Genomic DNA, 9962 nt, shown 5'->3' on the forward strand with positions numbered 1-9962 from the left:
AATTACATTTTGTAAATACCGTTTAACAACAAAAATGATTTTATATTGAAATTTCTCTTGATTGAGATTTTTTAAACTTAAAACAAGAAAGTAAAAAACTTCTTTATTAAAGAAAGTTTATATCCAAGAACAATACCAGACAGATCAACCAAAACACACAGAAATAAAGTTTAACAACGCACAGAAAAACGTTGAAGTTACCCTGCCTGTGGTAAAATATCGACTTGTGAAATGAAAACAAAATATTAGTTTGTGTTGACATGATAAAAATAATTATTCAAATAAGTACTTCAGATCTGTACTTAGTTTAATATTCATTATAATTACTATTATAAAGAAATACTCTCAAACAAGAAATAAAAATTATATTACCAAGGAGTGTTCAGTCACCAGGCACTGCTACTACGTTGTATTTAATTCTACTACGTTTTATTAGAGTGTAAATATACAGTTTGACTACGGTCCTGATACTCAGCTTATATTGTTGTATTTTTAATGAGATGCACAGTTCTGAGAACATCACAACCAATCAGAATGTTTCTAGTAACATTGACGTGAAGAATAAATTACAGTATTATAGAGACATGCAGAGAGACAGACTGAGCCAATAGGAAATAGTGAGTGATTATTTGTTATTTACATGTGATACGTTTCTGTTAAGGTGGCTCATGTAGTGGTGGAATAACTTTGAAACTGTAAATGGAAATAAAGTTGTGTGATTAGGGTAGAAAAGATAGTAACATGTAAACAGAGGAAAACTATTTGAACCCCTCGCACACACAGTTTACATATAATGGATATAGTTTATATATCAATAAATCGTGTGGGACACACGTAGCTATTGTAACATTAGAAAAAAACGACCCTCGATGTGCGATATTATAGCCAAAACGTAGTTATTTTAACTTTAGAATATACGTGTGTCTGTAAAGACATTTCTGTTATTTAACCATAAGTGTACAGGCTAACTAAATGATTTTTCTATCCTAATCATGTTGACACGCTGTTTGTTACTGACACAACACCTACACATGGTTCACTGGGATACAGCGGTAAGTTTAAGTAGTTAAATGGTACACAACAGAAACACCATTGTGGCTTTGTTCTTTAAACAAACAAAGTGTTCAGATATTTATACTGTTCTGTCACAGTAACAAAACATTTTGTCGTTTATCTTTATTGGTATGAAACAAGAAAATCTTCACAAGCAGTGAATATCAGAAATATCACGATATGATTTAAGTATTTTAGTTATAATGTTGGAAACCTACAAAACCTTAATTGTATGTAACGTATATGGACATACTTTGGTTTTGTTTATTTTACTCAGTCATAAAGAAATAATGTTAAATAGGTTTATTTAAAATGCATATCGGTTCAAGATTTTTACGTTTCAACTTTGACCTCAACCTTGGTTAAGTAAACAAAATATTACAATTAATCAAAAGAACCAAAATTTGTTACTAAAATATTTACAAACTATTTAATAATTGGGAAAGGGAATATGAAACAGTACGGCAACAGTGAAAATAGAAGAATACTTGAAAACAAAAGGAATTATATTCTAATTACTACTTTATTACACTAGGTGACGCTTTTAAATTTTTGTAACTCGTTATGAAGTTTATTACATTAAACATTAAATACATCTCTAAACTTTCTTTTCTAAAATTGGTTGTCAAGGAACTATGTTAACCCTATTTGATAAACGTAACGTAGGGCTCCAGGTTACAAGAATAACATATTCCTCATAGTTCCAAAAGAAGAAGACACCGTTGTACACGGTAAAGTCATGTTCCCTCGGACAACAAAGAAAATTTATATCACTTTCACGAAATAATGTTCTATACTAGTAACGGTCAGAATTAAAACATAAATACAGTTGTGGCATATTACTTAGAAAATGTCACTAGTTACTGAATAAATAATTAACATCAGCTGGAGAATAACTAAAGGTATGTCATAGACAAACATCAATTTGAAAAAATGCCTTAACTTATTTCTATTATCAGAAAACAAATTAAACAAGAGGAGAAAATAAGAATTACAACTCAACATATCTTAGTATCTTGTGTTGAATATTCGATAATTTTTATACCTTCCTGTTCTGTTGTCCCCAGAAAGGAAAGTACAATTTAGGAAAAAGTGAAAACAGTACATATGAAGACAGTCTTTTCATTGTACTTGAAAGTGTCATTCTGCTGCGAACTGCTATTAATAAAAGGGCGAAGTAGTTGGTAACATATCATATTTTCTTTCATGAACTGACGAAAAATGTAAAACAAGTTTCCATTGTTATTGTTCAAAATTTGGAGAGTCTCGAATTTGCAAACTGTTAAAAGAAAAAATACATAAAACTGAAATGGGAAATTATATATAAAATATTGTTTGTTTGCTTTGAATTTCGCGCAAAGCTACACGAGGGTTGTCTCCGCTATCCCTTCCAAAATTAGCAGTGTCAGACTAGAGAGAAGGAAGTTAGTCATCACCAAAAACCGCCAACTCTTTGGCTACTCCTTTATCAACGAATAGTTAGTTGCATTTACCATTACATTATTATGCCCCCACGACAGAAAGAGCGAGCACGTTTGGCGCGACGGGAATTCGAACCGGCAACCCTCATATTATGAGTCAAACGCCTTCATCCACCTGGCCATGCGAAACCTGATATACGAAGTACAGAAAGTGTTTGAAACGATGAAGGTAATACTGGCAGACTGCCAAGAAATACAAGAGATTGTAGTGAACAGCCACGTGATGAAACAACATTGAGAGAGAAATGGCTACCTTTCTGAAAAACACTTGGTTTGAAAACTGGTGGATATATCATTCTTTATCATAATTTATTTTTATAGTTGAAATCATATGGGAGAATATGTTTTTGCTTAATTTTTAATAAAATAAAAAGTATTCATGTAAGAACATTTAAAAGTTTTCTCCACACTGTTTATTATCCATCGAACTAAGCAAAATGTCTGTTTCTAAGTATCGTAGTCCAAGAAACAGAATACTCAACAGTTTCTTTCACATCGTCTTCTTGGACTACTCTCATCTAAACACAAAGTGGGATCTGACTGTCACTTTTGTAGCGTACCCAAACTCCTCGTACTGCGAAGGGTAATTTTGCGTTAAAGTTATTCAATATCTAATTGTATGTTCTTCCATTAATAAAACTTACGTTACTTGCGTACAATATATTTGGCTGTATAGTTTATATTGTAATTAAGGGTAAACAAATTCAAATAATGGAAAAAGAATTTCATAAAACTTAAGAATCATATCTGGGCATATTAACCAGTTGGTCACATAAAGTAAAACCCTAACAAAATGAGTTTCATAAGTATTTTGTTAAAACCACAGGAAGTATTACAAAGTAACGTGATATTGAAACTGGGAAATTATTAATATAAAGAATGGACTTTTAATTGTGTCTTCTGTGTTTTTACCCTGGACTAGAAAGCCTTATACCATTATTATTATTTACCTTATCTTTATGAACAAAGAAGAGAATGTTTAATTAGTTTTTACTATGATATAATCATCTGTAGAAAGTGTTTTATCACGGTATGTAACATAAATACGTTACAAAATATAATTTTCCACACTGAATATATCTCGGTAATTTAAAAACATTCTTCTTGTTCTAGGAAAGCCAATGTTTTTCTAATGTTTCCTTTCGTTCAGCCGAGGGCAAACTTGAGGGTTCAATTTCTGTTGTAGCCACAGTTGTTTTAGACTATTGTACAGCTATAAACCTCGCAACGAAGAATAAAATTATTAGTTTCATTTGTTACTGTAATGATAGTAAATTCCGTATAAATATCTTTGTCCATCAACTTATTTACTGTAGATCTTGAATATCAGAAATATACAATAATATTTATAATATGAACCATGATGAGCATCTAAATTTAACATTCACCCAGAATATATATTTTATAATACTTTTGTTCTTACTGGTGATTTAATTTTAATAACTCTTTAAATCTTGCCTTATTTAACGGTTAATTATGTTCCTTAATCTACAGAATGTGATAATTTACCCGATATATCACGTGTCACTTGTTATGTTTTTTAGGCTTAATGAAAGAAAATTCGGAGTATAATATTTTACCAGAAATATCTTTTGAAATGTTTGGTAAACATCTAATATACCTTGTAAATATTTTATTAACCTCTAGAATCTGCCATTTTGTAAAGTTAAAGCATCGAAAATTATTAGAATTACATCAAATATTGTGTTTGAAAAAACAGCACAGTCAATTAATTTAATCACTGAAGTAGATTAAACATACCTAGAACATAAAATTACTTATTATTGTTCTTGTTTCTATATTTATACCAACTATAAGCGTACAGGACCTGTCGAACAATATTTTTTGTTTTGTTGAATTTCGTTCGAAATTTGCAGTCTCTAATTTTGAAGTGTTTAAGTAGAGAGAATGCAGCTTATAAAAATCACCTACCATCAACTATTAAGTTACTCTTTAACAACTAGCAGTCGAGCTGATCGTCATATTATAATGTCTCTGAGGAGGTAAAATGGTGAAAATATTCGACGATTTGTTTCTGTCCAACGACTGCCAATTGAATGTCCTAACCATCAGAACATACCTGGTTGAGGACAACTGTGGGACATTAATAACCTGTAGTACAAATGTGAAGACTCTTCTCTCACCACCGACAATATTCTATGTCATAGGAAAGTATCTATAAAAGGAAAGTTTTGTACATTCTATTAAATCTCCAGTTAACCCCATTTCCTTCACACATTTATACACACTTATTAAACAACACCATCAAAGTTTATTCACAAGAACTTTTCAGAGACATTCTAAGAAATACTAAAACACGGAAGCCTAGAAAGATACATCCAGTGTATATAGAAGTATAAATTCCTGTTTGATCTTTTATGTCACAGTATAACAGGCAGGTTAAGTCTAGGAAGATACATCCAGCGTATGGAGAACTATAAATTCCTGTTTGATCTTTCATGTCACAGTATAACAGGCAGGTTAATATGGATTTTTGTGTTTAATTGTTTTATATTGTTGAAGCCACACCTATTTGACAGTCAGTCCATAGAAGGATGGTGTTTAATAACATGTATCGACGTCAGCCTTCAAGTATGCAGGGTTAAGCTTCGACTTTTCCACTATTCTCAACTAATGCTGTTACTTGTATCATCTATAATGTTTTAAAGAAAACGTCTTGGAAATGGTCTATAGTTAGTTTTATTGGAATAAATAATGTTATTTATTCGTAAAATTTAGAAACTAAAATCAGAAGTGATCAAATGCTTTATCTGTTTATAAGTCACATCAACAAATTAAAACAATCTATAGTTAATGATGTCATCAACACATAATATTGTTAACTATTATCACTGAGGAATAGGACACCGAGTATGAGATAAATCTTACAAAATATTTTATACTAAACTACTAGTTCCACTGTACTGTCACTATGTTTAGGTAGAATGTTAAGAGATTTAATTATTTTATTAATTCAATAATAAATTTACCTTTAAGTTGAAGATTTATTAGAAATTTTAATTAAAAAGTTATTAATTATCACCTGTTACAACTTAATTTTTGATATTAAGCTCAAAACATCAAATGTAATCTTATTTTACTTACCAGAGGCCAATAATATAGCGCTCTGCTAACGAAATATATTTCTTGAAAATATGGCGTTTGATAGCAATCGAATTAGTACTTTGAATATTATTAAACCAGGCCCTGAAGAGTCAGGTGATTAAGGCAGTCGACTCGTACTCTGAGGATCATGGGTTCGAATCCCTGTCACACCAAGCATCCTTGATCTTTTAGCCGTGAAGGCATTATAATGTGACGGCCAATCTCACTATTCGTTGGTAAAAGAATAGCCCAAGAGTTGGTGGTGGTGACTAGTTGTTTTCCCTCTAGTCTTACACTGCTAAATTAAGGACAGCTAGTGCACACAGCCCCTTCGTATCTTTCTGAGAAATTTAAAACAAACAAATTACTAAACCTATCATAAAACTCAGTCACAAATACCTAATAATATCTTCTTATGAATATAATTTTGACATAATATATACTAAAAAAACTGTTTTTATTAAACATAAAACGAATAACTGTTATACGTTTTTTAACAACAGTAGTTTTTCGAAAACTAGTAGCCAGTAGACTTGTAATAAACAGCCGTATTTGTTTATTTTCTTATACCAAAGCCACATCAGACTATCTGCTGAGTTCATCAAGAGAAATTAATTATTCATACATTGGTTAACTTGATACAAATGTTATTACACTCCGCACATTTTAAGATGTTTATTTTGAATAATGAGCTAAATTAACTTCAAGTGAACCAGTGGAGAACCAGATGAACATCGTGGTTAAAATGTTGGTGATTTAGAATATTTATAATTTTTACCTAATTATTTAATAACTTCAAAAACAATTTCGGAAACAAACTCATAAAACATTCAGTTGAAACATCCTTGATTTTAATTGACACATTAAATTGTAATTATTTGTATAATTATTGATGTATCAATATTTATACAAATTATATGTATCATATTAATATTATGTGTCATAATAATATGTTGTTGCTTGAGTGTTTAGTGAGTTATTGTTTTATCTCTAGGACCAATCTGCATCACCTAATAACGAACTATAGATTTGTAAGTTCTCACACTTGTTGCTGGATCACAGGTGAACCATTAAGATTTAGGAAAAATATAATGTTAACATTTAACCTTTCTGATTGTACTCACGAGTGGGTCACAGGCAGATGGAGAAATGTAAAGTAGCCAGTTACTGTCGTGTTGTTAGAATACATTTACAATTGGTATATGTGTTCTGAAAATTTACAGTAGGTTACAATAACATGTAGATTTGTTGTCGTTTTGAATTAAGCACAAAGCTACACAATGGGCTATCTATACTATAAAATGTAGAAATCAATAGCTAATAGTGTGTAAAATGTCTAGAATGCAGACCCTGGTGGACCTTTTATTATCTATAATATTGTAATTTGTATATTACGACACAATAGAGAATGTTCATATTTAATATTTAACGAAATATAAACAAGTACACATATAAGAACGTTTAAATATCTTGTATAACATCTTAAGAACTAAACAAACTGTCTCATATATAACGTGTTGAAAGAAACAAATAGCTGACACATTTTAAAGATAGGTAGATGTTACTATAAAGTATTTGTACTAACAAAATAAATTATAATTACAGTTAACCAGTAGATGAGACATGAACACCATGTGTTCACAAGAAGAGAGTAGGAATTATCATCAATGTCTGTTTACAAGGACATCCTGAGAAATACAAATACACCATCAATGTCTGTTTACAAGGACATCCTGAGAAATACAAATACACCATCAATGTCTGTTTACAAAGACATCCTGAGAAATACAAATACACCATCAATATCTGTTTACAAGGACAACTGAGAAATACAAATACACCATCAATGTCTGTTTTCAAGGACATCCTGAGAAATACAAATACACCATCAATGTCTGTTTACAAGGACATCCTGAGAAATACAAATACACGATATAGCAGACAGGTTAACATAGACGTTTGTAGCTGAAGGTATTAATATTATAAGGTGTTTAACAGAGTTGAGCTTTGTATTTTCTTTTGTACTTAGCTAAACCTTTTACACGCACAAAGAAAAATTCCTTTGGAAAAATATCTCTTGGAAATGGTCTGTAATTAATTTTATTATAATAAATAATGTTATTTATTAGCCGAATGTGCAAACTAAGCTCATAAGCGAAGAAATAGTTCATACATTTGTGAGATACATCAACAATCTAAAACAATCTATAGATTATGTCGTCATCAATTCCTAACATTGATATCTGCTGGAACTATGGAATATAGAATATACCCAAGCTAATTGTTAGATAAAAATAGAATACTGAATATCAGATATATCTTAGGATATATTTTATTCTAAACTACCAGTACCACTGTATCGTGTACCCTTTCTTTAGTGTTTGATTTTAAAGTTTTCCTTTTTATTTAAAACATTTCTTTCGTTCAATCCAAATTCAGAGATTTATCGAGATTTTTTATCCAAGGAATACATTTCTCCAACACCAGCAACATTGGTTTGAAATCCACTTTTGGTATCAGTTCCTTTCCTCCAAATTAAGTTTCTTCATAATATAATAAAACAACATCTAATGTTTATATTCCTTATATCTCGTGTGTTACTTCACATTTATTGTACTCTGACCTGCTCTGTTCTTCTTCTCTTCAACACATTTGTCATCATGTTGTTGTTCTTCAACTTGATGTTTTAAAAATATTTGAAATTCGTCTTTAACGTTAGGCTGTAACCTCTAAACTCTTTCTTATTTAATAAAGACTGTTACCAAAAATAAAAATATCTTCACCATTCATCCAGGAAGGTTACTTTGGTTATTCTCACCTTTTCTAAGGATTATAATTATGCTAACATATTTACATCAGTTGATATGTTCTCCAGTTGCTCCAGGGGCGAAAAGCGTTATATGTTTAACTGAAGTTAGCACTGACAAACTGATAATAAGTGCAAGAGACCATAGTGAACAAATAGATGATAAAACAATTTGTTACAACAATATCTAGAGAGACATCTCTACTTCTGTAAAATACCTGGTTTGTAGACTCTGGTGGACACATTATTCGCTGTAACATAATGAATTTTTATTCATTAAATAAAGGTAAGTATTCATGTAAACACATTAAAAAATCTCCTTCTTATTGCCCAACATCTGTTCCTTCATCTACAGAATACTTTTATATCACATATGTTACTTGTTACATCTGTTTATACTTAATGATCAAGAATTCGGTGTGTAATATTTCATTCCATATAATTTAAACTTTTTAGCAACAACTAAATTAATAAATACACAGTTTCTGATTTTCCCATATTATTGAGTGTTGGAAATCCCTTGGGTCAAAATATTGTGTTAAAGCTTAGAGGGCAGTACAATCGCACAAGCTTTACGGAAGTGTGTGTATGTTTCTTATAGCAAAGCCTCATCAGGCTGTCTCCTGAATCTACCGAAAGGAATCGAAACCTGATTTTAGCGTTGTAAATTTGTAGACTTACCAACTTACCAGCGGGAGACTTTTATGGAAGTATTTTAGCAATATTGAAATCCGGAGAACATTGTCTTATTTTTATTTAACGAGTATTGAAAGTTACAACTACACACATGAATTCTTAAATAATGTATATAATTATCATACTTTAAGAAGTTAATTTTTGCTGTTCCCACTATGGATATCGAAACTATTTTTTCAGAACTTGATTGTTTTGAAAAGACTTCTTGACTGTCACAAGATTGTGAATGACAAACAGTCACAATGTCATATGTACTCATATGAATGAAGAGTGAACATTCTCGCAGTAATTTCATCATATCAGTTAAGGTTTCCTTTATTGTGAGCGGTGGCCCGCAATGGTCAAGCGTGTTAAGGCGTGCGACTCGTAATCCGAGGGTCGCGGGTTTGCATCCCAGTCGCGTCAAACATGCTCGCCCTTTCAGCCGTGGGGGCGTTATAATGTGACAGTCAATCCCACTATTCGTTGGTAAAAGAGTAGCCCAAGAGTTGGCGGTGGGTGGTGATGACTAGCTGCCTTCCCTCTAGTCTTACACTGCTAAATTAGGGACGGATAGTACAAATAGTCCTCGAGTAGCTTTGTGCGAAATTCCAAAAAACAATTATTGTGAGCGAATTAAACAGGTCCCAATAAATGTAATCAATAATCGTTCTGTAAAATCATTACATATCTCGCGCCTTTTTATATGTTGTCTTGAATTGGCAGTCAAGGTGTTAACTAACCTCCTTTTTTTCAATTTTAATTTGTTTTATACAATTTTAAATACATTAATAAATTTCATGAATTCTCGTGTTAGTCCAAATAATGTACATAAACGTTCA

At 31.2% G+C, this 9962-nt stretch overlaps 2 long non-coding RNA genes across 3 annotated transcripts in view; both read right to left on the reverse strand.

Annotated features, from left to right (window-relative positions):
- The window catches only part of LOC143239059 (uncharacterized), a 251545-nt gene extending 250783 nt beyond the window's left edge, over window positions 1-762 (reverse strand). Inside the window, exon 1 of one of the 2 annotated variants that reach the window (XR_013021006.1) lies at window positions 373-762. This is a non-coding gene — a long non-coding RNA (uncharacterized LOC143239059). The remainder of the gene's footprint in view (window positions 1-372) is intronic. The other variant, XR_013021009.1, reaches the window with a different exon arrangement.
- A 3501-nt stretch (window positions 763-4263) lies between these two features.
- LOC143239461 (uncharacterized) lies at window positions 4264-8098 on the reverse strand. The gene is made up of 3 exons (XR_013021191.1): window positions 7243-8098; window positions 5640-5980; window positions 4264-4710 (listed from the first exon to the last, which is right to left on the reverse strand). It is a non-coding gene; the product is annotated as an uncharacterized LOC143239461 (long non-coding RNA).
- Between the last annotated feature and the right edge of the window lie 1864 nt (window positions 8099-9962).

Source organism: Tachypleus tridentatus, chromosome 13 (assembly GCF_004210375.1).
Source record: "Tachypleus tridentatus isolate NWPU-2018 chromosome 13, ASM421037v1, whole genome shotgun sequence".
In the NCBI taxonomy this organism is placed as follows: Eukaryota; Metazoa; Arthropoda; class Merostomata; order Xiphosura; family Limulidae; genus Tachypleus; species Tachypleus tridentatus.